This window comes from Gopherus flavomarginatus, chromosome 7 (genome assembly GCF_025201925.1).
Source record: "Gopherus flavomarginatus isolate rGopFla2 chromosome 7, rGopFla2.mat.asm, whole genome shotgun sequence".
Taxonomy (NCBI): Eukaryota; Metazoa; Chordata; order Testudines; family Testudinidae; genus Gopherus; species Gopherus flavomarginatus.
In genome coordinates, this window is record NC_066623.1 from 66,614,095 (window position 1) to 66,627,652 (window position 13,558).

At 39.0% G+C, this 13,558-nt stretch overlaps 1 protein-coding gene across 5 annotated transcripts in view; it reads right to left on the reverse strand.

The window, feature by feature from the left end:
• BRINP3 (BMP/retinoic acid inducible neural specific 3) overlaps window positions 1-13,558 on the reverse strand; it is a 333,504-nt gene that overhangs the window by 114,233 nt on the left and 205,713 nt on the right. The window lies entirely within an intron of this gene.

A 13,558-nucleotide genomic window follows, 5' to 3' on the forward strand; every position in this document is an offset into this window, starting at 1 on the left:
GGTTAATCCTGTTCCACACAGATATATTTGAAATATTTTATTAATGTCCAGTTGAACAATGTCTCTCACAGCAATAATCATGCTCGGTGCCCCTTATTAATACAGGTACTTCATGAAGCCCAAGAGGGATTTTGCTAAGCCTTATAGCTATTGATTTTACATGTAAGGTATTCCAATTCTGTGGTGAAGGGCAGCACTATAAAAGCCTAAGATGTATATGTGCTTGACTTTATTAATATTCATATATATGAGGTTGACTTTATGTGTGTCATACATTGTGCTATCTGGCCCATTATTTTGCTGTGACTGTTTTGGAATTAAATTTGTTTCCAATGATAAAACATTCAGTTGCAGGATATACTTGGCGACGTAGCTATTCTGGGTTTATTACATGTCTTGTGAGTATTTTTTTTTCTTTTTGGTGGGTGTTTCAGTGCAGTGGAAAATATCTTGCAATATATTCTTTGTTATTAAAAAATGTAATTAAAAAAAAATTAAAGCCCAGAATCAGTTATGTATTCCAGCTCTCTGGTTCAAATAAGAGAACATGAAGAGTGTCATGCTGGGTGATATATAATCCTCCTAGAAAAATGCTGTATTTTCTGGGGAAAAAATTGACTGAAATTAAAATGTTAGTTGCATTCAATATTTTTCACAACATTTTCCAGTTTATCAACATAACAAAAATAAAAATATTTTTGTTTTTCAAAAAACTGAAAAAAGTTTTTCCTCTCTAAGGGCAAGATCTTATTCCACTTGCCAATAAGTTTAATTATCTTCTTAGCTAAAATTCCCCTACTACTGCTTCCAATGGATTTTATTCAGTAATTATTATTATTTTGGTTCTTGGCCTTAAACAGCTGTGTAGAGTTGCTAATTCAGTTATCATGCACCATTAGTTAAAGGGAACTTTTAACAGACTTCTGGAGCTCCAGTTTTGCTGGCAGCTGGGATGAAGTTATCCTTGTACTATGTACTCAGGGCCTGTCATAAACAGATAGTTAGGGGTTAATTTCTCTTTTACCTGTAAAGGGTTAAGAAGTTCAGTAAACGTGGCTGACACCTGACCAGAGGACAAATGGGGGGACAAGATACTTTCAAACTTCGGTGGAGGGAAGTCTTTGTGTTTTTTTGTTTTGGGGGTTGTTCGCTCTTGGGGCTAAGAGAGACCAGACGTACACCCAGGTTTTCTCCAATATTTCTGAATCAGTCTCTCATGTTTCAAAATAGTAAGTATAGCCAGGAAAGGCGGATTAGTCTTATGTTTGTTTTCTTAACTTCTAAATGTGTATTTTGCTGGAAGGATTTTTACCTCTGTTTGCTGTAACTTTGAATCTCAGGTTAGCGGGGGTCCCTCTTTGTTTTAAGATCCAAGGAGTTTGGATCAGTGTAGCCTCTCAGGGTAACCCAGGGAGAGGAAAGGAGGGGGGATGGTTTATTTCTCCTTGTTTTAAGACCCAAGTGGTTTGGGTCTTGTGTTCCCCAGGGAAGGTTTTGGGCAAACAGGAAGTGTGCCAAACACTATATTTTTGGCTGGTGGCAGCATTATCAGATCTAAGCTAGGAATTAAGCTTAGAAGGGTCCATGCAGGTCCCCACTTTTTGGACGCTAAAGTTCAAAGTGGGGAAAAACCTTGACAGGGCCCAATCCTGCACTTGACTACACTGATGTAAATCCTGAGCAGAGAATCAGTTATCTAGAGTAGGGGAAACTGGGTGAAATCTATGGCCTGTGTCATTGAGGAGGTCAGATGAGATGAGCTAATGGTCCCCACTCTACGATTCTTGTCTATTTGTTTTTTTTCATCCACTTTCTTCCTCTGGAAGAGGAGGAAAAATGAGAGAGAATAAGGGGAAAACACCGCAAAATGTGAATGCGTAATCATGAGGAAAGCAGACAGAGGATGGGGAGTTTTAAAGCTGAAGGATAAACTATCTGGGAGAGAGGAAACTTGGCGCTTTCTACTTTGCTGTTTTGCAGAGTTTTCTGGAAATTGTTCCATGGGGTTGAGTGCAGGGCAGAGGTTTATCCTCCAATCCCTGATAAAATGACCCAGATCTTGAAAAGATCCATGTAGAAGCTTCTTACCACTTCTCTATTGCCTGGACCACTGGTCTTTGACAGCCTTTGAACATCACAGCTCCTCCAGGATCCATGCTTCCAGAGTTTCCCTCTAAACCATTTGTCCTTACTTCTAAAAGATTTCATGCTGTGTAACCAACTAGTTAGGGCATATGATAACCTCTTTAGGGGAGGTTTTCAAACAGAGAGAATCCAGAGAATTCCATTTGGTCTCCCCACCCACTCCAACTCTATGGAGCCTGATGGAGAGCTTCCATGATGGAGCTTGGCTACCTTCATTTAATATATATAACACAAACATACACAAACCATAGTACCGCCAGAATAAGGGCTTGATTCAAATCAATACAAGTGAAGACATTCAGAGGCTCATAACATTAAAACTCTGTCATTAATCCATATGGAGTAGAGTTTTCTTTGAGGGTCCCTTGACTTAATTTCATTCTAGTTCTCACTGTTTAATGCTGGTTTAGTTTGGTTCCAAATTGCAATGAGAAAAAGAAGAAAATGAGAAAAAAATAGTCTGAAAAATTTAAGGAAAAGTTTGCTACTCTAGCTAGTATAAATTATTTGTAGATTTTTGACAACTGTGACAGTAATGGCTGTATGAGAGTTGTTAAGTTTCCTTCTGTATATGTGTATTTATATTTATGGCCTGGTTAGCATTTTTTTCATACAGATTCTTTGTGCTGTTCTCTGCTAACTATATATGTAACAGACCATAGAAACTTTTTCATCTCTGTTATGGTTTATCACATACTTATGACATTGGCGTAACCAGGTTCTAAGTGCAGGGGGAGCACACATAAAAAGGCGCCCCCCCTTGGCTCCTCCTCCGGCCGCTCCACTCCCCACCCCTTGGCTCCTCCTGCCATTCTGCGTCTCCCCCACCCCCTTAGCTCCAAGGGCAGCAAACACCAAAGCGCGTCTTTACCTTGAGGTGCCTGCGCTCCGGCACTGGCAGGAGAGCAGGAATGGGGAGGAGAGGGAGGCAACTGCAGCTAATTCCCTATCTGTGGCCAGGCTTCCCGTAGGAGCCGCGAGGGATGCGTTTGCCTCATGTGGCAGTGCACAGCCCTCCTGGCCAGGCGCGGGTGGCTGCACTGGAGTCCTGCAACGTGTGACTCTGGCTACGCCCATGGAGAGGAGCTTGGAGGGAGACTAGCCGCTTGCATACCTCATCCGTGTGTGCACGTTAGTGCTGCTGGGGAGAGAGGGAGGAGGCTGGAGGCCCGCACTCCCTCGCCCACCCACCACAGTGGTCGCTGCAGCCCTCACTGCTGCTGGCCCCTGCATCTGCAAAGCAGTCGGTACATTCCTCTGCAAGCGGCGCTGCTCAGGGGGCACTTTGCACCCCACCGCCCGGAGAGCTGGAGCAGCAGCAGCACTGTGCCTGGGCAGCGGCAGCGCCTCCTCCTGTCCTTCACTTTCTTCTCCCACACTCCGAGCCAGGTGCCCCACTGCAGCCCCTCCACGCTGCAAAGCTGCCGGCACTCTGCCTAGAGCGGGAATGTCTTCAGCTGCCACCACAGCAGCTTCCCCCCTCCCGCCACAAAGCCAAGCCACGCCACGCCACACTGCGCAGGCACCCAGAGCTCCAGCAGCTCCCAGAAACCCTGCTCAGGTGCCGCTTTTGAAAAATGTGCTGAGAGGAAGCGGCTGCTTTCCCTGCACCCTGCTAGCTATGCTTCTGGCTTATGATAGTAGGAATTTCTTAGAATGGACAAAATTTATCTAGAAATTTAAAAAAAATGCATATTCCAAACTCTATTCTATGCCTTAGTGTTGCTTCAAAACAATTTCATGCAGTACTACCGACTGCTTTGGGATGGTATATACCCCTGCATTTATCACTCATTAGTACACATTGCTGAAAACATAATGATATAATCCAGTCTAAATTAGAGTATACAAATACACTCCTTTTGCAAGTGTCATGTTGCAGCTGCTGTGATGTATTCTGTCAATTAAGTTGCTGAGCATGCATTCTAAGTTTATTTATTTAAAATGATATTCCTTTAACTTGCTTATGTACAGCTTTGCCTCTAGAATATAGAGGGCAGATTCTCAATGAAGTTACACTGATTACACCAGAGAAAGACCCGACCTCTAGACCAGCTTTTAGGTTAATAGCTTACAAAATCTCAGCTTTATCAGATCCCCTTTCCCCCAGATAGATCGCGGTTCTTTTTAATTTACACTACTTCAGATTCTGGAATAAATGTCAAAAATAACTTTCATTCTTGTATATTCCTGCAGTTAAAATTGCTCCAAAATACACCAAAGACAATACTTGGTATTTATTTAGGAACTTTTATCTAAGGTGATTTGCAAACCTTAGTGAACAAAACGCCACACACTCCTATTTTACAAATGAGAAAATTGGAGGACAAAAGTGTTCATATCAACATTTTCAATCTTCCATGCCTATAGGTAGCCCCTCAACTCTGTATTTAGGCTAGGATTGCCAAAGGAGCCTAAGGTAGTTAGGGAGTAAGTTAAATCCCAGCCCATGTCACTTTGGTCAAGATTTTCAAAAATAGGAGTCCAATGTTAAACTCCTAAATCCATAAGCATCTTTTAAAAAATGCTAGGTATTCAATTGCTCTCACTGAGGTCAATGAAAATTATTGAGCACTTAGCACTTTTGAAAAAAAATTACCACTTATTTAGGTGCCTAAATATGGATTTAAGAGAATAAATTTAGGCTTCTATTTTGGAAATATTGCCTAAGATTTTCAAGGGAGCTTAGGTACTGAATCTCATTAAAATTCAATTGGAGTTGGGTGCATAAGGGTGAATTTTCTAAATTGCCTACATGATTTAGGAGCAGAAGTCTTACTGGCTTTTCTCTTAGGAGCCTTTGTAACTCTCACCTTAACTTTCTGAGGTTCCTTTGAAAAACACAGCTTTTGGCATCAAATAAAAGTGGCCTAATTTTCAGAGGTGCTGAGCAATCCATAACTTCAATGGCACCCAAGTTTGAAAATGCTGTTTTAAATCTTAAGTAATTTTCCCATACTCACACAGAGAGTCATATGAAAAGCTATGACTAGAAGTAAGAACTCCTGACTCCCATTCCCCTGCTCTGTATAACATTCAATATAAATAGGTATATTTGTTGTTTACTGGTGTCAGACATACCTGATATGATCATTTCCTTGCCAATTCAATGTTTTCATGTGTGACATTAAATCCTAAAGTACCCATTAGGCTCCACCTTTATAGTGTATGCTAAGTTTTGGCTTATTACAAATGTTTAAATCTGAGCTATGAATCCCTAAAAAATCAGTTTGCAAATAAACCATGATGTATGAAAGTGCTGGTGGGTGCAAGAAATATTGATTATCAAAAGGTCCAGAGAGCTAAAACCCATGAGCTCCCAAAAGTTCAGATGTTCATACCAAATTATGCATACTCTCCAGGTTAGTCTGGAAATCTTGCAAAAGCGATCATTTTCATTGTATTTCAACAGTTCTGCTTCTGGTCCCATCACACAAATACCAGTATGCCAAAATAAGGAATAATAAATAGAGGGAAATAAACTAACCAAACTTCGAAAAAAAAATTTGGGTTGGGTTCAATTTATGTTTTGGCCAAAAGTTTGGGTAATTTTTTATTTTACCCAGTTCTAATTAGTGTTCTCTTTAACCCCACAAATGGCCACATTTATATTTCAATGGAGCCTCAGGATATTTGTCACTATAAGGACATCACTTTTCTAGATATGTTCTAAAATATCCAGAAATTGTCATTGTGCTCAAATTTCTAATAGCAGCAAAATTACTGTTTTAGAGCTCTGAAAACAAATTGCACAGTGCAATTGGTATTGAAATTTAAGGGCCAGATTCTTGAGGTTGGTTCTAACTCTTTTGTTCCACTCAGATGGCATAAAGAAGCTGTAATAGCCAATTGAAAATTCCACTGATTCGAGGGAGCTCCCTGCTGATGAATCAGTTTTTCTACCAATTCTTCCCCCTTTGCACCACCCACTACTGCATTATGCCAATCCCTTACTAAGGTAGCATTCACCAGGGACCCTAAGCTAGGGGAAAACTGTATCCCTGCATCCAACTGAAATCGGCTCCCTGATACACTCTCTCCTGAGCCAAGATGAGATCTGCTTCTAGGTATTACCAAAATATAACCCTCTTATTAAACAAGCAATGATGTAACATTTTAACAGCCTGACATAACTGTGTTTGTCCTGTGATACAGCATGGCCAGAGGGCAGCAGGAGAGTGTTAGCAGGGAGCCCTTATTCCCTGCAAGGAGAAGAAGGTTTGCTGTAGATTAATTAGAGCACCTGAAGCCAATTAGAGCACCAGCAGTCAGTCATGTGATAAAAACCCCTTGCTTCAGGCAGATAGTGTGGGAGTTGGAGTAGAGAACAATTTTGAAGAGAGACCAAAAGGAAATTTTGGAGGAGTGCTGTGGTGGGCTGAGAAATCCAAAAAAACCCTAGGTAAGGGGCATCTGGCTTATGTAGAAGGAGGACAAGAAGCCCCTTCACAAGCTGAAGGGCAGGAGAGGGAAGTAGCCCAGGGGAAGGAACTGCTAGTTCAAGTGGTTCACCACAAACCTCAGGGCCCCTGGGTTGGGATCTGGAGAAGGGGGTGGGCCCAGGTCCCTCTGTCTCCACTCCCCTCCTCAAGGACAATAGTGGGGTAATTAAAATACAGATTCAGAGGCAAGCAATGGTGCCCTGAACCTTCCCCAAAGAAGAGAAAGTGTGAGACTGAGCATAACAGTACCAGCAATTTGCCACAGTCCTCTTGTTCTACAAACAAAGAGCATCAATGATATTTCATACACCATGTTATGAATATGGTTCTTATCTGTTAAACACAGTAGTTTTTGGACCTCAATATCTGACTAGCAAATCTGAATGGATTTGTGTGACCCAGCCTAACATTTTTATGTTCTTCTCAGTGTGGAACTTAAGTGCAGTCCATCTGCAATACTGAGCACTGGGACATCACTGGTCTGAATTCACTCACAGTTTTGTGAGAGGTACAATTATAGCTTCTGGTGAAGTGGACACTGAGGCTTATTTGAACAACAGTCTTTGAGCTGTTTCTTGCAATCCCATTAAGTTGTTAAGGTGGTAGATAAAGCCTGAATATTTTAAGCACCACTCTCCCTCACCCCCCAATGCAATTGAAAGAGTTTCCTAATTAGATAATAGGAGGAGGATGTACCACCTCAGTGTAATACATCAGGTCATGCCACCAGCAGCTAATGGTGTTGGAGGTGAGGGGGAGTGATTTGTGTCCTTCTTGCCTGGGTGGGCCATCCAGAAATTAGGGTGGAAAAGTAGGTTGTAAGAAAGTGAAGAGTCACTATGTAGTCCAAGACCATCTTCCCCCTACAGGGTATGTCTACACTGGGGCTGGTAAAGTCTGTTCTTGGGCAGCTAGTCCTTCCCACTGATCATGCCACCATGGCTACACTTCTATTTTTAGCATGCTACCTCAGTCACAGCAGGCACAGGTTTGTCTGGAAGTTACACTTCCAACTTCAGTATAGACATAGGCATGCAGATGCTTAGAAGAGGGCCTATAAAGTCAGAGGAAGAGAGGGCTCCAAAGTCAAGTGTCATAGGACTGGACTGAATACCAGACTAGGGGACTTCTCTGTTACTCTCTTTTGCTTATAGTAGCTTTCTTTGATTTCCAGTTATATGGTGAGATGTTCATCAGCTGTAAATTAGTGTAGCTCCATTGAAGTCAATAGAAAAATATGAATTTAAATTAACTGGAAGTCTGGCTCATAAAATTTATCCTTTATGAAAAAGTATTTACTGACTATAGCTATATTTTGTTTCTGTGGAGTTGGTCCCCCAGTTTCATAGTGAGAGAGCAAGACAATCCCTGTTCCACCAACCAGTGAGGAGAGGAGATAGCCCTACCCTCACAGTTGCCAGAAGAGATGGAAAGAGAGTCAACAGCCCTCCCAGCATTCAATGAGAAGCTAACCCAGAAGCTAGTGAAACGTCCATAGCAAAAAGCTTTTAAAATGAACATACAAGTGCAGTAATATTGGATCTGTAATACTTCAAACATGACACGATGTACATTTATGTAAATATACATGCAAATTAGATACAGCTCTCAGGCTTCTGGCAAGTTGCCACTGAAGCCCTGGAGGCTGCAAACTGTTGATTTTGAACATTAATCTAACCACTTACACTAAAATGCATGTATTAAAATACTATTGAAATAATGTATATTTTGGAATATTTTAAAATAAGATAAATATTGATACAAGTTTTGTGTAATACCCTTAAACACTTGGTTTCCAGTTGGAAAATAGTATCAAGAATGCTATAGCTTGATATCTTTATTTGGAGAGTGTCACAATGACAATATACTGTTGAGTTTTAATAGCAAGGCCTCCATCAGTTCTGCGCATATTGTATTCAAGATTAATTATATCACAATTAACAAACCTGATTACATTCCTCAGAAATACTGGCACCAGTCCCTTCCTTGCACTGTACATTTGCATTCTTGAGAACAATTGTTCTGCTTAAGATAACATTATTTTACCCCAGCTGATTAAAAATAAAGATTTAAAAGATAACTTCCCCCCACCTTTGATGACATATGTTAGGTGTGGGATAGAATAGCTGATAAATTAGCAGCCTAATGCATCAGAAATTCAGTCCCATAAATTAGACATCAGGGATGGACAGAAAATGTGATTTATCACTATAATTTTCTTGTTGGGAATGTGAAAGTTGATATACAAATTTATCAAGTGTTAATTGTTCTGAGTGCAATGGATATCACCTTCACTTTGTTATCAGAAAGGACAAACAGTACTTAATATTTTCTGTTTCCTGCAAATAAGCTGAAATTCTTTTCCCTTGGAAGCTTAAAGATCAATGTCCCATCTGTGAAGTGGAAGCAGTTTAGGAATTCTGCAAGAGGGGCACCCACTCTTGCACAGATTAGGAGATAAGTAAGGATGAGATGCTCCCTGTGGAACTCCTACAGTGGATCAGCCATGGAACCCCTAAAGTGGATCAGAGCTAGGCTAATTCCTGCACATTTTACAAAGTCAGTAGCTTTTTCTTACTTCTTAACCCCTTAAACAAGACTGAGGCAAGGATTTATAGGAGCCATTCTGTCAGCTCATTATCGTTGTTGTTGTAGTTGTCTTCTAATATTCTGTAGCATTTACTAATGGGTCTAGGAGCGAACAATGCCTGGTGGTTCAAATGTTTTGTAGTGCATGATTTTTCAAAGTACAGACACTAGTTTTTGTAGGTGATTCAGCAGGAATGGGATTTATGGAGTGATCTGAATAAGGTGAATGTGAAGGCTTAAACAGATTTTGAAAAGGCATTCTTAGCATAAGGGGAATCAATGACAGGTCAGATATGTAGACCTGGCCTTTATGATGTTGAGCCTAAATGGAAGAACAAAATAGTTGATCTTGATGCATGGTGCATTAAAAAAACAGTGAAATGACTCAGTGTGGATTGTGTGGTCAAAGTGATGGCAAAAAGCTGATTTGGTGGCAATATTGCACCTAAATGCACTTGTATTAGCTATGTGGTATTTATTAACTTCACTTTTTGTAAGAGAATGAAGATGTATGTCAATTCTACTTTGTATGCACAGGAAATTTTCAAAGGCTCATAACTCACACACAATTTTCACCTGTGTATACAATGATCCTTTTCCTCAGTAAGGTTTACTGCTATGTTAAGTTGCAGCTTTCTATCCCTCAGCCAGTTTGGCGGTAGAGCTATTCAAAACAAGTTTGCCATTAGAGATCGTTGGAAAGTTTTTGTCAAGGGATCACAAGGGTCATCTAGTCTAACTCTCTGCCAAGATGCAGAAGTTGTTGTGTCTTAACCAGGGATCAGCATCCTTTCAGAAGTGGGGTACCGAGTCTTCATTTATTCACTTTAATTTAAGGTTTCACATGGCAATAATACATTTTAATGTTTTTAGAAGGCCTCTTTCTTTAAGTCTATAATATATAACTAAACTATTGTTGTATGTAAAGTAAATAAGGTTTTTAAAATGTTTAAGAAGGTTCATTTAATTTTAAATTAAAATGCAGAGCCCCCCCCAGACTGGTGGCCAGGACCAGGGCAGTGTGAGTGCCACTGAAAATCAGCTCACGTGCTGCCTTTGATATGCATGCTATATGTTGCCTACCCCTGGTCTAAACCATCCAAGACAGATGGCTATCCAGCCTCTTTTTGAAAACTTCTAATGAAAAAGCTTCCGTAACCTCTCGAGGCAGTTTGTTCCATTGTCCTACTCTTGTTACAGCTAGAATTTTTTTCCTGGGATTTAATCTGAATCTGATATGCTGTAATTTGAACCCATTGACTCTTGTCCTTTCTTGCCACACAGGGCAGGACATCTCAATCTTTTTTACGGTAGCCTTTCAAGTATTGGAAGACTATCATGTCCTCCCCTTAAATTCTTCTTTTCCAAACTAAACATACCCAGTTCCTTCAGCCTTTGCTCATATGGCTTACATTCTTTCCCTCTGATCAACTGAATTATGACTCAACTGTTTTTTTTAATTCTATCAATTTTGATGAAAATTTATTTAGGAAAAATTGGCTAAACATTTCAAAAATGTCCTGGAACAAAAAGTACTGATTTTTTTTTTCCCATTTCAGATGACTTCCTTTCAAAATTGACTTTACTTCATATTTTTTAAAAAAGGAGAGGGGGTCAAAATCAAAACTAAACATTTCAAATTTATTGCAACAAAATGTTTTTATTGAGCCCGAATGAGTTTAATTGTTGCTGAAGCTCCTGCTATTTATTCATTTATTTATATATATATATATATATATATATACACACACACACTACAGAACATGCATTACATGGCCTGTAAAAAATAACATATGTTCCTGTGACTCCTGAAAAATTTGAAGTTTACTAAACTCCAGATGTTATCCTCTGTGGCAAGAAAAGTTCTTGTATCTGATTCCTAATCAACGTTAGTCTTTAATGTTGTAACAATATGTAATTCAAGTTTCATAAACTTTAGAAATTTAGATTTAAGGCTTAAAGTCACTGTGCTGCCAACTCTTTCCATTTTATTATAAAGATTTTGAGTTTTCCTTTAAGTCCCAGCACCTGGAATCATTTGTTTATGTAAGCATCTGAGAGGCTCTAATATTATATATACACACCAGTTTCTAGTCTTGATGATTGTAGAGAAAAGCTTGAAATCATCCCTATATGCTCAAAAACCAGAAGGCAAAACGAAACATGGACAATGTGTTATTTTTTTTAAAAAAAATCATGTTTTTTAAGTTAACCTTTTGATTTCTACTAACTTGGCACTTATTTTTTTTTTTAATTATTGTAGCTGGAAATCCTTAAGTCTTCTTCAATTCTTTAATATTGTTGAAGTTTTGGAACAGTAGATGGCTTTTCCTGCCGTGGACTGTAGTAAAAGTCCATGAATTACAGTGTTTAATTCGCATCCAGAGTTCTGATTTTATTTTTAATATCCACTAGTACCTTAACATTATTTTAATGTACATTTTCCCTGAATTTATTTTTATCATTTCAATACATTGGTTTAAAGAAATGGGGAAAATATCACCTATAATATTCATTTTAAAATCTGATATCCATTTAACAGAAAATCAAGAAGCTGAAAATTGTGAAACTATGGCTAAGATTTTCAAAGCCATCTCTGAGATTGGATGCTCAATTTCCATTAAATCTAAATCTTGAGTTTCCAACTTAGCAGTAATCCATGTATTTATTTGTGCGTTTATTTTAATTATTTGATCCATTTTCAACACATCACATAAAATAAAGATTTTAGACACTTCTTAAAAAAATACGGGGTGAATTTTTCACCCCTTCTCTGTCACCTAATCATCAAATAAATGTGCCAGAATGTCATCAAGGAGCTCTAAATGTTCTGTGTCTAGCGGGGAAGGATTTTGCTGGCACAGGCCCTGTGTAAGAAAGTTATAGGGCTGCCTTCAGAGGACCCACTTACTATCACTGACCTAGGGAATAGAGATTCCGAGCAACACTGTGGCCCATAACACAGATCAGGAAAGAAATTCTAAATTATCCAGCATCTGGAACACATCAGGATTGGGAATACACAAAGATGTCTTAAAGCAATCAAACCCACAGCTCCTCCTGGACTGTGAATTCTGTAGAATTTCACCCATGCTATTTTAGGCCCTGATCCTGTATGATCTGCCACAGGTGCAGGGATCTGCCTGTGAGGTGGGTTTTGTAGGATTTGGACCCTATTCTAACTGCAACATCAATGCAATTAGTATAAATAAAATGGCTGAGATACAAGATCACAACCTGGGTGTGACAACAGTCAACTCTATTTGATACCCCTTTAAATTAAAAGAGCCAAATGCAGTATTTTGCAAATTTGTGAAAAACAAACATTTCCTTCCCTTCAGTGCTCTTTCATTCCAAATTTCAGTTAGCATTAAGTTTTTCTAGTGAATAAAATTCTCTAAAAATGAAAATGTTATGCAATTAACAGATCCTCAATCAGAGTGATAGTATAGCATAAATAATTTCATACACTGGTATTGTCACACATGTGTACCATTTTCTAGAGGCCTGCTGCAGCTGATGACCTAAATCGGACATATGTGATCTTGAATACCTTCTTTGTAATTTGTAGATGTGTTGATGGACTATAGTTTCCATTTGCATACATCTCATGAATGGTGATGGGGTAGGGGGAGAACAAGGTGATTTTGTGCTGTTTGCTAAAAACTTTGTTATATAGTTAACACTCATTACCCAAGTCGTCATCTGCATCTGCCAATGTTTAAATATCTGTTGATTTCTTCTGTGGGTCTTTTCAATATAAAGAAAAGGTCTCCTTTCCAAACCTCAGAGATTAGTCTATTTTTAAATTTACTTCAAATCTGCACATTACATAACACTGAAGGATAAAAATAGGAAGACACTTTGTACTACGACGCTATAAATAATCAACTAATATAGTTGAAAACCAGAAATTGTTAACTAAAGGCTAATTCAAAGCCTCCTCAATTCAAGAGAAAAATTCCTGTTGACTTCAATAGATTCTGAAGTAAAAGCTTTATAATGAAGGCACTTCCTATTAAAAGTACAGTTCAATTTGCTTCTCTATGTCTAATATGAAATCCTGTCCTGAAAGAAGATATTTCTGCTAAGTCAACTCACGCTAACCATTTCCATTAAATATATGTATTTCTACACTCGTTTTAAAAGCACATCTGGATAGCTGTACAAATGCATGGATATTGTTTCATACAATACCTACAAAGATACCTACACTACTTGGGGATGCAGAATCACTGGGGAAATCCTAAGGTAGTTGAGTAAGCAGACGTGGCACGTGCTTTGTGCTGGAATACTAGTGTAAAGCCTGTGTAATGGAGGACAGGATGTGGTCTACAATATTTTAGACAAATTAAGTTGGGTCTAAAATTCTGTAGAATGAG